This window comes from Biomphalaria glabrata, chromosome 1 (genome assembly GCF_947242115.1).
Source record: "Biomphalaria glabrata chromosome 1, xgBioGlab47.1, whole genome shotgun sequence".
Classification (NCBI taxonomy): domain Eukaryota; kingdom Metazoa; phylum Mollusca; class Gastropoda; family Planorbidae; genus Biomphalaria; species Biomphalaria glabrata.
In genome coordinates, this window is record NC_074711.1 from 75,157,822 (window position 1) to 75,179,264 (window position 21,443).

Genomic DNA, 21,443 nt, shown 5'->3' on the forward strand with positions numbered 1-21,443 from the left:
GCGTTATTTTTTTTTTGTTTTGTTTTATAGATGTGCTGGGACAAGTGATGGTTTAGTATTAAAATCTCACCTAAAATAAACAAAATCAAAGCAAAAAAATCAGTCACTTATCTTTGACCCCCACTCCGCGGGGGGGGGGGTGATTTCATTTCGGGGGTGTTTGAAACCGAACCCCTCCCCCACCCCCTCTGGCTACTCCTGTGGTATGTATGTATGTATATATGTGTGTATGTATGTATATATGTGTGTATGTATGTATGTATGTATGTATGTAAGTATGTATGCATGTATGTATGTATGTAGGCCTATGTATGTATGTAGGTATGTATGTATGTATGTATGTATGTATGTATGTATGTATGTATGTATGTATGTAGGCCTATGTATGTATGTATGTATGTATGTATGTAGGCTATGTATGTAGGCCTATGTATGTATGTATGTAGGCCTATGTATGTATGTATGTAGGCCTATGTATGTATGTATGTATGTATGTATGTATGTATGTATGTATGTATGTATGCAGGCCTATGTATGTATGTCCTGAATAAAAATCAAAACTGTTTAACCAATCTAGATAAACCTTGGCATTAATGTTCCTTAGATTATGGCGGAGACCGTAGTGTATGTTTAATGTTCCTCCCACAACTGAAGGGCCCTAAAAATAGACAAAAAGTACCTAATTGTATCTTTATTACAGAACGAAAGTTTTCAACAAATCGAGTTAACCCATTTCACACTCTACTTTTATTTTCTTGGCGAAATTTAAAAATCAAATTCAGTCTAGTAGATCAGTAGTACACTAACTAAGACCCGCAGGCCGCAGGTCATATCCGGCTAGTACAAAATATAGTCCAAAATGTTGCGGTCCAAAAAAAAATATAATAAAAGTGTGAACTGAAACTTTTGAAGCTAAAAATAAATTGTCTCCTAAATATAGGACAAACGTTTCTGTTCTTTCCTTCGTACTTCTTGTCTAGCACCTTTTCATTCAATAAACATTTCGTCTTTCTATATGATATAGACAAACATTAGGGTCTATGATATAGATAAATATTAGGGTCTATGATATAGATAAATATTCCGTCTAAGATATAGATAAACATTCCGTCTATGATATAGATAAACATTCCGTCTAAGATATAGATAAATATTCCGTCTAAGATGTAGATAAACATTCCGTCTATGATATAGATAAATATTCCGTCTAAGATATAGATAAACATTAGGGTCTATGATATAGATAAATATTCCGTCTAAGATATAGATAAACATTAGGGTCTATGATATAGATAAATATTCCGTCTATGATGTAGATAAACATTCCGTCTATGATATAGATAAACATTCCGTCTAAGATATAGATAAATATTCCGTCTATGATATAGATAAACATTCCGTCTATGATATAGATAAACATTCCGTCTAAGATGTAGATAAACATTCCGTCTATGATATAGATAAACATTCCGTCTAAGATATAGATAAATATTCCGTCTAAGATATAGATAAATATTCCGTCTATGATATAGATAAATATTCCGTCTAAGATATAGATAAACATTCCGTCTATGATATAGATAAACATTCCGTCTAAGATGTAGATAAACATTCCGTCTATGATATAGATAAACATTCCGTCTATGATTTAGATAAACATTCCGTCTATGATTTAGATAAACATTCCGTCTGTGGCATAGATAAACATTAGGGCATGATTAGGGTCTATGATATAGATAAAATGAGATAAATACATTTATTGACAACACACTGAAATTTAAAGATAATTTTCATTGTTTAGTAAAGAATAAACATGTGAAGTAGATCTCTCTGTTTTAGGGGGGGGGGTATTTTTTTTTTTAAAGTGGCGGAGAATTAAAAAAATAAAAAAGATGAATGCACCAACAAAAGTCTAGACTATAAGCTAGAAGAAAAAAACTAACACAGAGGTGGTCAAATTACAGGTCAAAGAAAGAAGAATTAGACAACGGCCTGGATAGACATATATGTGGCTCACGTTTGAATTTATTATTGAACCTTATTTTCCAAACGACAGGTACAGCTGATCTCTTATCTTATCTTATATAATTCAGACGTTACTTCAAAAAGAAGATGCTTACGTCCTACGCGTCATGCATCTAGTCATGCATATTAACCAATGACTTAAATTCTGCCAAGTCATTGGTTTTCCTGGCTAACTCAGGTAACCCATTCCATGCTCCTATAGCACTAGGGAAGAAGGAGCATTTGTACAAATTCGCCCTAGCGTATGGAACGAGGAATGTGCCTTTATCTTTGTGTCTTTCTGAGTATTTATTATGTTTTGTTTCTGTATTTGAAGATTATTGTTATACCTATGTATAATTGCTACTTTACTTTTAAGTCTTCTATCCTGAAGGCTTTCTAAATTTACTGATTTTACTAAACATGTTACTCTATAGCCAAATGTGACTATGCGTTTGTTATGAATCTCCACACAAAAAGAGTATATTTCTTCTTCCCTACCGCGCCCGAAATTCCCTTGTTAAAACTGACTTTATTGTTACTGGTAAACATGATTGTCTGAGCCCTGTTACAGCCACTCACTTTCCCATTAGTGCTCACACCTTTCTTACCCCTCTCTCCCACCTATCTCCACCTCTGTGAACCCCATTGATCCTTTCATTATTGCCCTCCCTACACGTCCCCTTCTCTCTATAGTTTTTAACGCGTTTTTTTTTTCTTAGACTCAAAGCTCGCGCACTGCACGTTCTAATGTAAAGACGTGTGCTGCTATACGGGGGAAAAAATAGAGTTCATAAGAGGGAAAGGGGAGGTAAATATAACAAAAAATACACACCAAAAAAATTGAAGTGATAGTAGAACAATGGCGTCTGTTACTTGGAAAGGGGGGAAGTTTCCTAAAGACACTCGGCCAATAACGACACGTGTGTAATGCACAGTGGAGAAAACGCGTTTATTGTTCCAAGGGAGATAAGTGTAGATTTTATTTGACATGTTCCATAACTCGGGGTGCGTGTTTTTTTTTTTCCGAGGCCGGCAACCGACTTGAGGCGAAGTACCGAGTGTGGCCGATGGAAGCGAAGGAAAAGTTAACACGAAACGGTAACACGCTGGGTTGGAGCGTTGGAGTGTGCCATCTTCTCGCTCTCGCGCCGGTGAACTTTGCGCTATTTTCTTTCACCTAAATATTTAGATCTGTTCCTATTTGTATTTATCTTGTAGTTGACCCAGAGATTCTACATATTTATTTGTAATTCTGTTAGTCTGCCCAGTGTTAACTTCCTTTAAAAATCGGGTTCTCTGGATACATTCATGGAGTTGAGATCGGGAATCTAGATTTACAGCTCGGGATCCATCCGGAGTGAGAACCAGGGTGTCGAGCTAATAGCTGGATTGTGTTATTTATATAGTGAGTGGTGGATGCAGTTTTCTTTTAAAAGAATACAATTGATACTTTAGTGTGTTTTAGAATACAGAGTCTAGATTTTAGTTTTGTTGCTTTCAAAAGAAAGACAGACATTCATCGACTTACATAACACCATGAACCCCTAAGCCTGCTTGCTGAGTCCACTTGTATTCACGACTGCTACAACAGTCAACGATTATGGCCATTGCTAGGATAAGATGACATGTAAATTAGGTAAGTTTGGAAATGTAGGTATCTAGATCGAGGTTATTTATTACGATCTACAATCAAGTTCTGAGTCTAGACTCTAGATCTAATCATCTAGATCTAGATCTATATATAGAATCTAGATCTGTATACGAATCAATCTTTTTTTTTATTCTTTACGTAAATACGGGATTGATCTAGAAAATCTAGATCTATAATCTAGATTAGTAGCCTGTTAAAGACTAATATTATGATCTAGATCTAGATGTAAATCTAGATCAAGATCTTTTTAAAAAAATCAATCGATAACCCGTGAAATATGTCATTAACTTACTAAACCTATATAGATCCAAATCTAGTCTAAAATCTATTGTAGTTCTTTGAGTATCTAGATCTAGATCTAGTTTTTTTGTTGTTATTTTATAACTCATTATAAAGTCAAGATCTATATTAGTATAAGCACGCTTTATTATTTTTTAGAGATGGGGGGGGGGGGGGGGCTTAGCGTAGAAGGCTGTTTATGGCATTAGAATTAGATCTAGGTATTTGATATAATAGGCCTGCACTCCTGCAGATCTAAATCTAACTATAGTTATTTGTGTGCTCCACAATGTAATTATCAATAACATGATCGGGTCCTCCTAGTATAGATGTATGTTTATATTTATCCTAACACAACACTATAGTGTGCTGGCCTGTTAAGTGTTAGCTTTTGGTATATTAGGCTACAATTATAATTATAGAGGCTACTATTAATTAATTGATGATTTGAAATACAGATATCAAGCTAGGTATAATCAGTAGAGTGTAGCAAAAAAAGGAAACATTAGTACTTAAAAATTGCAGTCTCACGTATGTAACTCAAATGAAAAAAAAAATGGTTTGGTGTTTGTGTGTTTGTGAGTAGACCGATCTTTACTCGTGTGTAGCATGCACGCCAGTCACGTGAGTTATTGCTTGTGTGTGTGTGTGTGTTGTATATACTCAAATTGTAGATGAGTACATGTGTTTGCTAATGTTTTGTTAGGTATGTGTTTTTCAGGTATGTAAGATAAGGCGTATGTAAGATAAAGGATATGTAAAATACAAGGTACATAAGATGTGATGTATCTGTATGATAAATGTAACATGTGATGTATGTGACTGAATGATGTAAGATTTGATTAAGGAAAATGTTGTGATATACATGTAATGTAGGATGTATGTAATTAATGTGATGATTGTAAGATGTGTTTCTATATGTGATGTGATGAATGTAACATTTGATTTTGTGTGTGATGTATGTAAGATGTAATGTATGTAAGATGTGTTGTAGTCATTGATGTTATGTATTTAAATTGTAGTAGTGATTGATGTAATATATTTAAGATGTTTTACATGTGAGTGATGTAATGTATGTAAGATGTGAACATATGTGTGATGTGATGAATGTAAGATTTAAAATGTAAGATCCCTACAATGTGATGTTTGTGTGTGATGTGATGTTTGTGTGTGATGTGATGTTTCTAAGGTGCAATGTATGTGTTTGATGTGATATATGTAACAAAAGATGAGAGTGAATCGATGTATGTAAGATGTGATTTGGAAAATTGTTGTGATATATGTAATGTAGGATGTATGTAATTAATGTGATGTATTTATGATGTGATTATGTGTGTGATGTGATGAATGTGACATTCAATTTTGTGTGTCATGTGTGTAAGATGTAATATATCTTGGTGATGTGTAGTATGTAAAAATGTGATGCACATGTGATGTATATAGGATGAGATTATGTTTGGAATGTAATGCATGTAAGATGTGATTTATGTGAGGGATTTGATGTAAGATGTGATGTTTTTTGTATGACTTTATGTATGTAAGATGTCATTATGTGTGTGTGATGAATTTAAGAGGTTATGTATTTATGTAATTTATGTGTGCTGTTATGTATGCAAGACATGACGTATGCTAGTTGCGATGTTTGTATGACGTGATGTAGAAAAGATGTGATATATGTGTGTTTTGTGATGTATGTGTAATGTAAAGTATGTAAGCTGTAAGATATGTAAGACTTGGTGTATGCTAGATGCTATGTAATGTTGTGATTTGATGCATGTAAGATATGATGTAATGTAAGATATGATGTAATGTAAGATGTGATTTATGTGAGATGTCACGTAGGCCTATGTGTGATATATGCTTCCTATAAAATATTGTTTATTTCAGAAGCTGTGTATTTCTATTTTAGATGTTTTCGATAATGTGGAATTTTAAAGTATATTTTTGGTATGATGTCATAGTGGTGACTGTTATGTAATATGACTGTACGCGAGATTTGTTTCGAAAAGTACGTCAATAAAGTATCTCCCCCTCTCTCACTAACACCCCTCATTTCTTGTCCTCTTTCTTTGTGTGTGTGTGTGTGTACGACGAACAATTCCTGTATTCTTTTCCATTTCCAATAGAAAACACAAACTTTTTGACAAAAAAAATTTACTGTATCAAGTGACTCACACGAAGCTCGAGATCACGTGATTTCGTAATATATTCATGCCTTTGTAATCACGTGGATAGACTTCAGGACACCTCATTGCCCTTGTAGTCACGTGGGTAGGCTTTAAGGCACATCAATGCCCGTTCACTTGGGTATACATTTAGGCTTCTCATTGCCCTTGTAATCACGTGGGTAGGCATTAAGGCACCCCAATGCCCGTTCACTTGGGTATACATTTAGGCTTCTCATTGCCCTTGTAATCACGTGGGTAGGCATTAAGGCACCCCAATGCCCGTTCACTTTGGTATACATTTAGGCTTCTCATTGCCATTGTAGTCACGTGGGTAGGCATTAAGGCACCCCAATGCCCTTGTCGTTTTAACCTTCCACTTTATTCCGCGCAGTCTGGACCTCTCAGGAAGCTTAATTTTCTGGTTGATAAAATAAGGAAATGACCAACTGACCAAGATGTCAGAAGATATCGAAAGACATGTATACATTTTTGTCAAGCCCTGACCCAGACAGTCAGTGAAGACATAGCCATTACCTCTCTCTTTCTCTCTCTCTCTCTCTCTCTCTCTCTTGCAGCATTTCTTAAATCTGTAGGCGTGTCAAGAAAGTAACTGTAAGTGGACTATTGGCTGGGAATGTGAAAGGAAGTCTGGATGATGTTTGGATGTTGTTTTTTTTAAATTAAGTTCTAACTCAATAAATCTTGCTAATAATACACAATCTTTTATGTGTATCTGTATCTTTAATTATATAGCTCTACATCTTTAAATTGTTTCTTTGTCTACGAAAGTTTTTGGTTCTACAAACCACACACAACTACTCTTAAACCAATTAAACGTATCGGAGACTTGTTTACTTGTTTGCAAATTGATTAATAATAATGACATCCCTTCACCTGTCCGTTAGTGTGTTTAATGGCTAGGAATATAACTAAAGGAATGTCCAATCCAGATACGGATCTATTGCGATTCACAAAATTACATTGTTCACTAGAAATCAATCAAAGGGAACAAATGTTATTGTTATCCTAAGCCTTAGAAAATAAAATGGATAAATGAATTGATTTAGATTATGTGGAATAGATTTATGTCTCAGGATTTCTATTTCTTTGGGAAGCTGCTCCAATCGATATGTAGATTTTGGAGCACAGTTTCTGTCTTGTACTTTGCCATGTTGCATTACCTCCCTTGCTCCTAGCTGTGTTGGAGTGTATATTCCATTATTATGAATTATTATGTCATGGCAGGTTTCGTTGCTTTTGTGTTCACGATATATCCAGTGATACGGTGCACATGTTTTAGTACAAATATTGTGTGTATGATAGTGGTCTAGTTTGTTTGTTTTCATCCTAATGGCATATTAATTAAAAAATATTTTATACATACTTTAAATGCAATCAATGTGTTTTTTATTGTGTACTCACGAATTCAATTCCATTTGAATTGATCATAGTCTTAAAAAGATAATTCGTGAAGTTGTGTAGTTATCAACGGAAGCATTCGTTTGTTTTTTATGGATTACTTACAATGTTAAAAACATCCTCCAGACCTGTTATTAAACGGAAACTTTCATTTCAAATATTTCTTAAATTAAAAACAAACATAGGTGATTGAGGAACTATCATATTTAAACTATGACAAGAAAAGTCTAGATGCGAAACTATTCAGAAATTCTATAGAGATGTATATATTCCCCAAAGTTTAAATATTTTTATTTCTTATGAGCTTATATTGTCACTCCATTTATCAAGACTGTATCTTTACTTTGGCTGTTCAACTGCACACACAAACATTCGTGACTAAAAGATGGTAGCATGAACTAGATGGAAATGTTTAGAAGTCTCTTTTTGTTTCCCTCCCTGAAGGAAGAACTACAAAGCTCTGTACCTTGTAGTAGACTGTATGGCTGTATGACTGTATGGCTGTTAAGGATAGAATCTTAGTTGGGTTATAATTGATTCAAGTAGGGATTAGAGAGTCCTCATAAACCCTACTTGGGAACAGCGACTGGCTGTGGACCATTGCGAGAGTAAGTACAAGGGAAACAAAAAGCTAAAACCTTTACTTTCATGTTTATTTTTACCGACCCTTGGATACACACACACACACACACCTTCTAAGAATGGTTTAAACGTTAAGGATTGCTAAGGAAGATTCGAACTCAAGCTGATAAAACTTTAAACTTTTCGCTCTTTCAAATGAACACAACGTCTTCATTCTCAATATTTAAAATAATTTTTTTTTTCTATACATTTTTTACTTTCACGGAAAATGCATTAGGGGAACACAACTATTAGTTTTTAAAGCATTTCAATTAAATGCAGAAAAAGACTTTTTTCGTGACAATTTGGACACAGAAAATAAAACTGTCTAGTTTTTAAAATGACATATTTATTTTTAAACATTGAACGAAACAACTCGTGAAAGCAAGGGACGTAAAGCATGTTAGCAGTGTTTTGGTAGGAGTTAATGCAACACGTAGACACGAGATGGCTGATTTGATTTTCCTTTCAAATTCGTATAACTTGCAATATATCTTTATCCAATGTGACTGGCTTTAAATGACTTGAAAGCATTGCGTACTGAAGATGTTTTGTCTACAGGATGATGGACGAAACATAATTTGGGGACATTTATCCACGTTATAGGTGAAGTGTGACAAACATTCTCTCCAATGTAATGGATGACTGAAAGATTGTCTCTCTTACGTCACACTTTTCTTTTGGTAACTTTTTGTGGACACGTTATTTCTCTTTGTTTCTTTTTTTAAAAGGTTATTTAAAGTCACTCTGTCTGTCTCTCTGTCTGGTACACATTTTGTACACTTTCTCCCATTTCCCATTCTCGGATCAAGTTGAAATTTTGCACAATTATTCTTTGTTTCGAACTAAACGTGAATCAGTCGTTGTCAATTAGTTGTCATTTATTAATGATGCTTTTATATGGAATATATAGTAAAACAAGAAAAAAAAAGCTCTAAGCTTAAAGGAGGTAAGCCTTTTGTAGAGAATTAGGCGATAATAATTGCAAGATAGCTAGAGTAGAAGTAATTACATTTGTATGTTTAGATGATATGTAAGACTGTATGTTGATGCAAAGACTATAGAAAATACAATAAACATGCCTATATGTAATCCTGTCGGAACAAGTCAAGCAAAGGACGTATAGGCCACGAGGCCTTCCTCAGCTATAAAACAAAACAAAAGACAAACACATAACATTAAATAGGCTTAAGTTAACTTATCTATTCAATCTTATTCTCTAACTCAATATGCCTCGATAAATAAACAGCGATTATTTTTCAGTCGTAATTTCTCGTTTTTTTCCTGACACTTTTAAGAAATTGATTATGTGCTTTGTTTCAATACATATTACTGTGGATTTATTATTTGAATTCAACATCATGTGGCTTTTATAACTAAAGCAGTCTGTGTGATGATTTATTCCAAGATTCACGTTTGTCATATAAAAATCAAAAACAAAAAGTGGATTTGTATTAGTTGAAATCTTTTCACTGATTCTCTAGAATACGATGGAATGCTGTGTCACTAGATCTGCGTCTTGAAGTTTTTACAAAGCTTATATCAATTCACCTTCTCTCTGTCTGTCTGGCACAAAGTTTGAACATGAGTTTTTCTCCCATTTCGCAATCTTGGATTAAGTTAAAGCTATGCATTGAACCTGACAAGAAATGAATCAATCAAAGAAATTAAACAATTAGCTAATTAATTGTTGGTGATTAATTATTTTATTTAATTTCGAAATAAGGGGAATAAATACTTCTTAATGATATATATATATGGATTTAGTCCCCTTGTTACGTTTTGGCATGTTTTTTTTTCTCCCACTTTCCATCCTCCAATCAAGTTGAAATTTTGCATCATTATTCATAGTCGATAACAATACACGAATCAATCAAAAAATTAACAGATTAGTTAATTATTTAGTACTATTTAATTAATTTTATATTATTTAACAGAAAGGGAGCTAAACTCTGTAATTTTCAGATAAATTGTAGTAATTAGCGTTTTTTTCCTCTTAGATAAGCTTTGGTTATACGTATTCTTTTTTCTTCTTGTTTTCAACGACTCAAAACCTAAGGTCACAATCGTCTTATTGAAGATTTCATTTCTTTCAAAGTCGATGACGTAACTCGAGTATTAGAAATGACCCAGTTTGTTTGGTAGGTAGCTGGCCATGGAATAATAGGTCTTTGCTTAACTTCTTTCACCAATTTTATCAATCTGTCGACCGTCTTACTCCCTTTCTGTCGTTTGCCTTGACTAGAGTCTGTTTCAATGACCTGTCCATTCTTTGATGTTGTCTTGACTAGAGTCTGTTTCAATGATCAGTCCATTCTTTGATGTTGTCTTGACTAGAGTCTGTTTAAATGACCTGTCCATTCTTTCCATTATTTGTTGTCTTGACTAGAGTCTGTTTAAATGACCTGTCCATTCTTTCCATTCTTTGATGTCTTGACTAGAGTCTGTTTAAATGACCTGTCCATTCTTTCCATTCTTTGATGTCTTGACTAGAGTCTGTTTAAATGACCTGTCCATTCTTTCCATTCTTTGATGTCTTGACTAGAATCTGTTTAAATGACCTGTCCATTCTTTCCATTCTTTGATGTTGTCTTGACTAGAGTCTGTTTAAATGACCTGTCCATTCTTTCCATTCTTTGATGTCTTGACTAGAGTCTGTTTAAATGACCTGTCCATTCTTTCCATTCTTTGATGTCTTGACTAGAGTCTGTTTCAATGACCAGTCCATTCTTTGATGTTGTCTTGACTAGAGTCTGTTTCAATGACCAGTCCATTCTTTGATGTTGTCTTGACTAGAGTCTGTTTCAATGACCAGTCCATTCTTTGATGTTGTCTTGACTAGAGTCTGTTTCAATGACCAGTCCATTCTTTGATGTTGTCTTGACTAGAGTCTGTTTCAATGACCAGTCCATTCTTTGATGTTGTCTTGACTAGAGTCTGTTTCAATGACCAGTCCATTCTTTGATGATGTCTTGACTAGAGTCTGTTTCAATGACCAGTCCATTCTTTGATGTTGTCTTGACTAGAGTCTGTTTCAATGACCAGTCCATTCTTTGATGTTGTCTTGACTAGAGTCTGTTTCAATGACCAGTCTATTCTTTGATGTTCTATTCCTATTGCCCGCCTTCTCTGTCTACATCCCCTTCTTTTCTTTGGTTCTGCTCCCTGTAGGAAAGACTTTGCGAGGTATTAGGAGCTCGTGATATGGTCATACAATTTAAGTTGGCTTTTTTGTTTGTTTGTTACATTGGTCAGCGAGTCATCGTGGGATCTTGTTATTGACGGTCTTGACTTGTAGCACCAAACTGCTGTTAGACAACTAAACATCTCTAGGTGTAATAGATCTAAACGAATAAAACTTGAAATAACTTCCTTATAAACAATAGTAAATATAGCTTGTATTACAATAGAGACAAAATCAAGTTGAGATAGACTGAAATAAATGTAGTAGACTTTAGTCATCATATAAAAATGGTCTTTGTTACAAAATCTAACCTCACCACAATGACACTTCTTCTCAGTCTTACGACCTGTCCTAACGAAGACCGCTGACGACAATGCCACCTAACTTGCATCATTCAGAACCAATCGCTACCCTTTCCCACCATCACCTTAGAAACACACACACGCACACACACACACACACACACCATAACAGAACTATGGATCTTTTTTTTTTTCTTCATTAAATAAAGGTCATCAAAATGCTTTACGTTTTGACAGTTAAAATTTGTGCTCAAGTATTGTCATTGTGTGAAACAGCGAAACAGTGTGTATGTTTTTGCGGAACAGTGTATGTTATTGCGGAACAGTGTGTATATTGTTCTAAAAGTGTTGAAATGTCTTGGAATGAGCTGAACATTCACCGTAACAAGTTTCAAGCAGCTTGTTTCCATTTTCTTCAACGACCTTCCAAACTTTTAATTGCTCTACCACTGGGGCACCTTTTAATGAACATCAAGGAAGAGCTTGAAAACTCGAGAAGAGCTCACGGAAAACTCGCTGCATAGAAATGACGTCATCTCCCTTTTTTTTTTTTTTGCACCTTACACAAAATTTCACGAGAAAGACAGAGATGGAGATGGAATACATAAAAAAATGATACGAAAATTGTTGGAACAAAAGTTTTACAATCCAATGAAGAGAAACAAAATTTAGCATAAATTTTTTTTTTAGCACCCAGCCTTCAGAGAAATAAAATGGCCACTTGTGTACATCACCAGAATGCGTGAAGAGATGGCATCCAAGAAATAGCTCCCAGTGCTTGGGATTTCAGTGCTGGATATTTCCTTAAATGTCACGTGCTCGTCCTGTCCCGTCTGCTCAGCTCCAAATTGCTGAAGTTTTCAGGCTGCGATCTCCTCACGATAAAATGTTTTAAATGTCTGCTAATTAAAACATTTTTTTTTCTAAATAAATTGATGGGAAAGCATTATTTTCATAGATGATATCAGCACTAGTGTGAACGAAGATCATCATTATCTTATCTTATATAATACAGACGTTACTTTAAAAAAGAAGATGATTACGTCCTACGCGTCATGCATTTAGCCATGCATATTAACCAATGACCTAAACAGTCACTGGTTTTCCTGGCTAGCTCAAGCAATTCATTCCATGCACTAATAGCACTAGGGAAGAAGGAGTATTTGTACAAATTTGTCCTAGCATATGGAACGAGGAATATACCATTAGACGCTCAATATAGACACAGAGTATTGTATATCGATAATCAAAGAGAGCGAAAAAGATTAAGTCGAGTTCATTAAATTAAGTATACTTAGTTTTGAGATTTTCAATTGTATAAATAGTTAATACTTATCTGTGTTCAGACACAATAGAAGTATAATACTGAATTTGTAGTCAACTGTGTACCGTACAAGTTGAGCTCTGACTGTTAGGTTTTCCAATGATTTCATTATGTTTTGTAGCATGCTTTAAAAAAGTGGGGGAGGGTCAAATGTTACTTTTTTTGTTGAAAATTTTTTTAAACGATACTTAAAAGCCTTCTCTAGAGTGAGGCAGCTATGGTAATTACTGCGCTACCCATAATAAATATCTATTACAGCATTCATATAAAGTTTTGTTTGTCAAAATAGTTTTAGCCACCCCTAAGAGGAGAAAAGACAAAATTAGTTGCGTTGGGTCGGTCTGTCCGTCCGTCTGTCACAAACAGATCTCAAAAATTAAAAAAGTTATTGAAAATTAGATCTCACGATATGTTCCAACTTTTGTTTTCTAAAAGCGAACTGTTACATTTTAAAAATTGATTTATTGGTTTTTAGTTTCTTTGTCTTAGCATTGAATAACAAACATCGTGTTACGCTTATTACATTCAGTTAGTTGATAAGCCGACACTCCGTGCTTTGGGCGTGCTGGCCTACTTTTTGTCTGAAGGAATAGAGCACTTTGGTTATTTAATATTTCTTAGTTTCTTATGACCACACGTAGATCTAACTTTTCGTTAACTTTAAATTGAATTAAAATACGAAATCAAAAGCACATCAACATGGGAACATATTCTGCGTGACACTGCAGGAGGCCAAATGTTTTCTAACTAAAATGTCAATTAACATTTACATATGTATTTCATTCTTTTTTTGTTTAGCACTCACCATCATAGGGAAACTAACAAAAAAAAGCATTCTTTATGGCCTGTTTGAAAATGTGTTTTGTGCAAACGAAAAGCTTTAATAAAAATAATCAGAATGCATTTATTTTGTTCTTTGTCTCTGTCTCTTGCTGTTTCCTGTCTCATCCCCCATTGTCTCATCCCCCACTGTCTCATCCCCCACTCTCTCATCCCCCATTGCCTTCCAAGCCACAGATCAACAAAAACTAATTTCCTCGAAATTCTGCATAATTTTTCCTCTCGTCTTTTCTGTTCAGAACAATCTTTACATCCCTTTTTAGAGCATAACTTTTTTTAGAGCATAACTTTTTTTATAGAACGTAACTTTTATAACATCACTTTTATTTCCTGAGTCTCTTGTCTTCTACATTTGTGTCTGCATGACTGATGAGACTCGAGTTAAAAACAAACTTTTCACAAAGAAATGTCTTGAAAATAAAACAGACCAGAAAGTGTCATGTGTTTAATTCTTGTCCTAGCTTTAAGATCTAGACAGTCTTGGCTCTTTATTAGTTCATGAGAATTTCCTCTTAGTTTTACTCACACATCATGACATTCTTCTTTGTTTTTAATGTTTCCTTCATTCGCTTTCTTCTTTGTTTTTTACTTTTACATCTTTACTTCCTTCTTTGTTGTTTACTAATGCGTCATGACTTTTTCCTTTGTGTTTCACATGTCCATCAATACTTCTTTCTTTTTAGTTTTCTAATTATCTAATACATCAATACTTCTTTCTTTTAGTTTTCTAATTATCTAATACATCAATACTTCTTTCTTTTTAGTTTTCTAATTATCTAATACATCAATACTTCTTTCTTTTTAGTTTTCTAATTATCTAATACATCAATACTTCTTTCTTTTAGTTTTCTAATTATCTAATACATCAATACTTCTTTCTTTTTAGTTTTCTAATTATCTAATACATCAATACTTCTTTCTTTTTAGTTTTCTAATTATCTAATACATCAATACTTCTTTCTTTTTAGTTTTCTAATTATCTAATACATCAATACTTCTTTCTTTTTAGTTTTCTAATTATCTAATACATCAATACTTCTTTCTTTTTAGTTTTCTAATTATCTAATACATCAATACTTCTTTCCTTGTAGTTTTCTAATACATTAATACTTCCTTCTTTGTAGTTTTCTAATACATTAATACTTCCTTCTTTGTAGTTTTCTAATACATTAATACTTTCTTCTTTGTAGTTGACTGTCATAATAACTAGAAGCCAATAAGTGACCTTTGAACCTTTTTTACTACCCTCCCCCCCCCCAAAAAAAAAATGCCATTTCAAGAATTACAAGTTTAATGTTCTAATATATTTCCAATGAATGTAATAAAAAATGCTAAACAAAGTTTCTTATGTGTAAGAAGGTACAACTATTACCTATGCTACAACTATTACCTATGCTACAACTATTACCTATGCTACAAATATTACCTATGCTACAACTATTACATATGCTACAACTATTACCTATGCTACAACTATTACCTATCCGGTAGAGTGATGTTTGTTTAGAAAACTAGAGTATGCATCCAGTTTCAAACATTTAAAAAACAAGCTTTGATAGAGCGCGGTAATGCTTAACACTCATGTAACATGCAAAATGTAATGTGCCAATGTGACCAGCCGTTTGATTGTCAATAGAGTTGAGCCGAAGCCTCTTCGAACTCTAGGCCTGCAAGCCTGATTGAATAAACCGCTTTGTCTGGAAGAGGCCAAAGTCTGAATAAAACACTATTTCCAATGCTTTGGGCATTCCCTGTGCATGGACTAGAATATATGGCCGCAAGACCGAGCACACCGGGAACCCCCGCCATTTTCCTATATGTTTTATCAAGCTAACGTTGCAGGACTCGCCATTGGTGTAACGGTCCTGAAATTTGTGTGGAGCATAAGCTCTCTTTATTATCTTGTTTTCTTTTTCCTTTTTAAAATTTAACTTTTTCCTAATGTCACGTCATATGCTTTGTGTTTCGAAATAATTGAATGTGTAATTGAAACTTTGTTTGGCAAATACAAAATGTTTAGTTATTAGTTTAATTTTTGTTTTGTTTCGGTTTTCTTCCTAATTGATTGGAAACTTTCGTGACTTTGTTTGAATTTCGGTTTTCTTACTAATTGGACAGACTTCTTTTTTTTTTCTCATTTACCAATTCCAAGCTGATTTATTTAAATATTTAACAGATGAGAGTTATTCACTTGATCATTAAAAACAGATTTTTACAACTTCAAACACAAAAATGAATGAAAAAAGTCAGTGAAAGAAAGACATTTGGAAGTGGAGATATTGAACAGACTCTCTAAACACACACGAATGATTTGTTGTTTATTTTATTCGGGCATCGATTACATTCAATATGTTGACCCATCGATTACATTCAATATGTTTACCCATCGATAAAATGCACCAACTTTCAGCTGATGATCGTTCGGTCAACAAAACGTCGTGGCAGCGTTCAAACTCTTGTGTGCACACATCCAGTTTCTGACTTGGGATTGTTTTAGTGGGAGCCTTCGTAGTATCGCTGTTGACTTTGAGCTCAACCTGTCCACTCGCAGCTTTATCGGACTCGTTGGAATCGTTCTCTTTGTGTGAGAAGTCTGTCTGTGTGTGTGTCTGTTTGCTTGTTTTCATGACCCTGTGGAAGTGTTCTTCCGTTACACTGACTGGTTTGATTGGACAACACGGCACTGGGTCAATTCGAGCGTCCATTTGTTAGGTCGCTAGATTACGTGGAGGAATGAACAAAGAGAATGCATTAGAATTAGCAACTGTTGATTGGGATGGCCTAGGATGAGTTTTTTCGCTTGGTAGTCACGGTGAAGTCATACTAGAGGTTCCTATTGTGTTGACTATTTTGTTCACAAAATGAATGTATACACCTTCACCCATTTTAGTGCCAAGTGTAAGAGTGCATACACATTTTAAATGAACCCATTATAGCGAACGCAGTATTTATACTTAGGGGCGTGGTGGTCGAATGGCAAAAGCACTTTGCTTCCGAATCGAGGTATTTTTAACTTCTTGATTTTTAGGACGGCCCTGAGTCCACCCGACTCACGCTGGGGGGAAGCAAAGGCGGTTGGTCGTTGTCCTGGCCAAGGTCTGAAAAGGCTACTTCTTATTACCTAGTATTCATACCTACATTATAAGCGCTGTGTAACATAAAGTCAGAGAGACTCTTGTTGTTTGTGTTATTGGACTCCTTCAGTCGTAGAACGACAGGTTCATGTCATGGAACACTTTTTCATGTAACTGTAGAGTCTGATTCTGGAGAGACATTCTCGTCTTCGTGTAACGTAGATAAAGGCAGCATTCACTTTGGTGGTAGAGAAAGCAGCCATTTTTCGTTTTGCACGCTTTTCTTCCAAGGCTGATGCCAATGAGTTTTTGCTGTGAATGTCTCTCTTTAACAACTTTTTCCACATAGCGCTGTCGAGGGCTTCGTTTTCCCAGTAATCAACATCGATGCCCACTTTGAGGTAACTAGCTAACATCAAAACTTTGAAAGTTAATAACTGCCCTAAAGTTATTAAGATTTATTACAATTGCACCAGAGAGGTGATTTATCTCAACAATCAGGCGGTCTTGATTAAGTTAACAAGACGTCCGGCAAAGGGAGGACATGAGGTCTTCCGTCCAGATGTTATTGGTCCATTGTGCAGAGATATGTAGTGTCTACTCTTATATTTACTTAAATTTCAAGTTTAAGTTTTTCAAGTCAGTCATAAATGAGGTGAAAAGAATGGTGCATTGATGTGAACGATGTATCAACTGCTCATTGATATCTTTAGCAGGACAAGACGATAACGCGTGTTTTGTTTTCTTTATTGTGGCCCCAACCTTTGTCGTGAACAGTGCTGGTCGTATAAGAAATACAAGAACATTGGATGTTCGTGGTGTGAACAAGTCACAGCTATTGAATGTTCGTTGATTGTATGTAAGTCGCAGTTGCTGATTGTTCGACCATAGCTTTCTTTTTTTAACATTACTTTCGACTTTTTGTTTCTTTGTCACATAGCATTTTGATTTGGCTCTTAGACAAAATTAAATTGCATACCATCCTACAACTTTAGCAATTTCAGAATTCGATTTGTTTCTAAACTCTACAGATGTCATAATGAAACGTTAGTCTGTCACAGTAGTACTAGTTTGTAGACCTTTTAAAAGTGCATATACACATTTCTATTTATTATTTATTCTTTGCTTCTTTTTTTTAAGTAATTAAATGAATCGATACCATCGCGTTACATTTCCCCGTGAATAGAATCGGATCGAATCGATGAGGAAGTTTGGTATCGTTAGTCTTATTTTCTCCTCACTGCTAACAAAACATTGTGTTCTACAAAACCAATTGCTCTAATAGTCTTGTACTCAAGACGACACGTCTGTCTATTAATACATGTCCTGTGAAATGTTAGATTAGGTTTAAATCCCAAACATTATCGTCTTTGTTTTTATATTCACTGAGTTATATCTCAAGAGTCTGATTTTAATGGCTTTATATGTTTCTTCCATGCATATTAGACTTGTATGCATATCCCGTATGAGGCACGCACGTATGACAAAGGCAATCATTTTGTTGGCCAGATAAAAGGTGGTTGGCGTATCAGACGAGCTCCACCCACGCTTTAAAGATCAGCTTAGGCGCCGTCTTGCTTTAACTGACATAGATGAGAGCTCATGGCAGCAGGCGGCTTCCGAATGAGACAGCTGGAGATTTCTTGCATAGACCGCGGGAGACACATTAGAGACCAAGACACAAATTCACTGCCGATGACAGACGTAGACGGCGAGAAGAGAGCCTAAATTGACCACCGCCAAACAATCGAGTTAAAGGGGAAAAGCTCTATGCCTGATGGAGTTGTCAAATTATTTGTCCTTTTTTGTATTAAACGTCATTTAATTTCATTTACTTCATCCGCACTGCTCGACATAAAAAATCTTTAAACTCTTTATTTGCTCATCTTCAGTAGTTAGAAACAAACAAGAATACTTGTTCATTGCAGAATCAATATTTCAATAGTGAAAATCAATCATTATAAACTCCTATTCAGATTTTACACTACAAATGTTTAAAAAAAATGACACTAAAATTAGATCAATTAACGTCCTTGGATCGAGGTTAGTCACTTGGAAGAGCATTCTAGTCCTTCCCCATCTTAATGCACCGCCTCTGTCCAAGTTTAAAATTACTTTAAGTCACTTTTTACTCCCCATGAGGAAAAAAAAAACACTTAGAAGGGAGACACGACACTATTTTGAGACCAAAACTCTTTCGCAGCCAAATCTGTTTTGTGACGTCCAGAGTTCAATATTTGAGTCCATAGTGTAGACTTACGTTACGTCATGCTGTCCAAGCGACTTGAGCCTAAACGCGCTGTAGAAGTGAACAGTTCTTTTTAAAAAAAAAACGACAACCACCTACCTCTAGATCTATAGGCGGAATTCATTCGACCGGACTGAAAGATTTAAAACGCCCAGGTGTACATCACTGTCCATGTACTTCTCTGGCAATGTCTTACTTAACCGCACTAGAGCGTGGAGAGGTCTTTTTCCTCTGTGATGTCATTATGTAAATGAAGTGAGCCTTCGTCTCGTCTAATTCATATTCTCGATTGCTCCTGCACATTGTATCAGTATATCGTCTGCTCCTGAACAATGTATCAGTATATCGTCTGCTCCTGAACAGTGTAACAGTATATCGTCTGCTCCTGAACAGTGTATCAGTATATCGTCTGCTCCTGAACAGTGTATCAGTATATCGTCTGCTCCTGAACAGTGTATCAGTATATCGTCTGCTCCTGAACAGTGTATCAGTATATCGTCTGCTCCTGAACAGTGTATCAGTATATTGTCTGCTCCTGAACAGTGTCTCAGTATATCGTCTGCTCCTGAACAGCGTATCAGTATATCATCTGCTCCTGAACAGTGTATCAGTATATCGTCTGCTCCTGAACAGTGTAACAGTATATCGTCTGCTCCTGAACAGTGTATCAGAATATCGTCTGCTCCTGAACAGTGTAACAGTATATCGTCTGCTCCTGAACAGTGTAACAGTATATCGTCTGCTCCTGAACAGTGTATCAGTATATCGTCTGCTCCTGAACAGTGTATCAGTATATCGTCTGCTCCTGAACAGTGTATCAGTATATCGTCTGCTCCTGAACAGTGTAACAGTATATCTCTGCTCCTGAACAGTGTAACAGTATATCGTCTGCTCCTGAACAGTGTAACAGTATATCGTCTGCTCCTGAACAGTGTATCAGTATATCGTCTGCTCCTGAACAGTGTATCAGTATATCGTCTGCTCCTGAACAGTGTATCAGTATATCGTCTGCTCCTGAACAGTGTATCAGTATATCGAGTTTAAAACATCACAAGGCACAAGTAAACGTAACAAAAACACAATTTGAAATCAACAATTTTAGAAATATTTGATTTCATCAACTTCCGAAAGACTTTTTTTTTTACAGACAAGACTAACACGATGTACAGATTATTAGTGACCCAGCTAAATAGTGTACAAAGAACTTGTACATACAAGATACTAGTTATTATAAAAACAATTTCTGTGGAAGGGAATTGTTTCTTCCTTGTTCTTTACAATTTTTAGATCACGTTATATAAAAATCAATATTCATTTTCCTGTTTCTCATTTTTTATCCCTTTCTCTACCAAACACAAGAGTGTCTTAAAGCACAATCTCATTCTATGGGTACATTAGAATATGGGATTTTTTTTTGAGTTTCTATGTCCTGTATTTTTTTGTTTAGTTGTTTTGTTTTCTTAGTCTGATAGTGATGACATGATTTGGAGGAAGCCGGTAAATGTCTGGGAGATGTGAGGATGAAAGTTTTGAACACAAAAATGTTTTGATTTTATGATCGTTAAGTGAATTCAGGAAGTTTTGATCACAGTCTTGCGAAATTTTCTGTTGAGCGAATATGCATGGCGTCATCAATGGAGACAAACATGAGTACGAGGCTTAATTGCAATTTATAAGAAACTTGACTTCTATTTTCATAGGTCAGGCTGTTGTTATGTGGTGTACATAATGATTCTAGATTTAAATCTAGTGACACTAACACTATCACAAGTCTGCTTGAATAGACCTCACAGAAAAAAAACTTATTTAGAATATTGAATTATTTAATTGGTCAAACTTCTTTCTTGGAATAAAAAGTCATAGTGTAAATTATTTGAACAAATTAATTCCGTTACAAGCTTTGTAAAAATAACAAAGAAACACTTTTTAATTTTGAAAAATAAACCGAAAAATAACCTGCGTCGCTTAGCTCTAAAAACTAGTTCCATCCTTCGTTTTAAAATGAGCCACTTAGGAGCCACAACGTTTACAGTTCGATTTAAACTTTGAGTAAGACGCGACCCAGCTTTGAGAATTCATAGATGCTAACATGCGAAATATTTTTTAAAATCTTAAAAAAAAAAAAAAAGAGCAAAGGTTATATAAATGTGAAGAACTCCGTCCTTAAATCTATATCTACCAGTTATGTACAAGCTATTTTCTTTATTCGATATCAGACTAAATAATTAATTACCAGTAAGTAATTGACTAATTGAGTATTTTTTTTTATTGATTCATGTTTTGTTAGGTACAATAAATAATTGTTTAAAGTAACAGCTTGATCGGA

The 21,443-nt window shown here is 34.9% G+C and overlaps 1 protein-coding gene across 1 annotated transcript in view; it reads left to right on the forward strand.

Moving 5' to 3' along the window:
* Positions 1-2,905: 2,905 nt before the first annotated feature.
* LOC106077711 (acetylcholine receptor subunit alpha-like 1) overlaps positions 2,906-21,443 on the forward strand; it is an 86,125-nt gene continuing 67,587 nt past the window's right edge. Inside the window, exon 1 of the mRNA XM_056014361.1 lies at positions 2,906-3,643. The gene's annotated coding sequence lies outside the window, so the exon portion shown is untranslated. The remainder of the gene's footprint in view (positions 3,644-21,443) is intronic.